Raw genomic sequence first — 680 nt, 5'->3', positions numbered from 1 at the left:
ACCCAAATTTTACATAAATAAATAGAATTCTATAAGAAATGTTGGTTTGCTCTATAACTTGCTGAATGATATTGACCTCATTATAAAATTGGGTACGTTTGTTTGAGCAACAAATATTGTGATATGCAAGCTCAACATACCAGGTAACAGTTAATTTCCGTGAATGAATTACGCATATTTCTCTCAAACTGGGTAATATATAGGACAAAGAGGCCTATCGTTCAACCTCCTCTACATTGGATACAAAAAAAACCTTCTGCCAATGTTCAGAAATCTGATTGAGTTACGCAATATATAAATGTTTTTTAAAGAATTCTAGTTAAGTTAGTAAAATAGTTTAACATGTGACAAATAGTATTGTGAAATTTTAAATGCCTACTTGTACCTGATTGTCTCGGAATAAAAAGAAAATTCATTCAAATGTTAAGTGAACACAAAATCTTGAAGAAGATTTTAAAATTTAGACATGTTATGGGAGATTAAAATTGATATGTATCTTCAATAGTTATCACGGAAGGGATTTGACCACTTCCTATGTAAGACTACTCATTTGCTATTATGACATGTTTCGAAGCAATAATGTTTATTTCTCTACATACACAAACTCATGTACACGCACGCGCGCGCGTTACACACATACATACATAAATACGTACATATATATATATGTATATATGTAT

The sequence above is a fragment of the Octopus bimaculoides genome, chromosome 3 (assembly GCF_001194135.2).
Source record: "Octopus bimaculoides isolate UCB-OBI-ISO-001 chromosome 3, ASM119413v2, whole genome shotgun sequence".
NCBI lineage: Eukaryota > Metazoa > Mollusca > Cephalopoda > Octopoda > Octopodidae > Octopus > Octopus bimaculoides.
The sequence above is the reverse complement of the archived record's forward strand: the minus strand, read 5'-3'. Positions refer to the sequence as shown.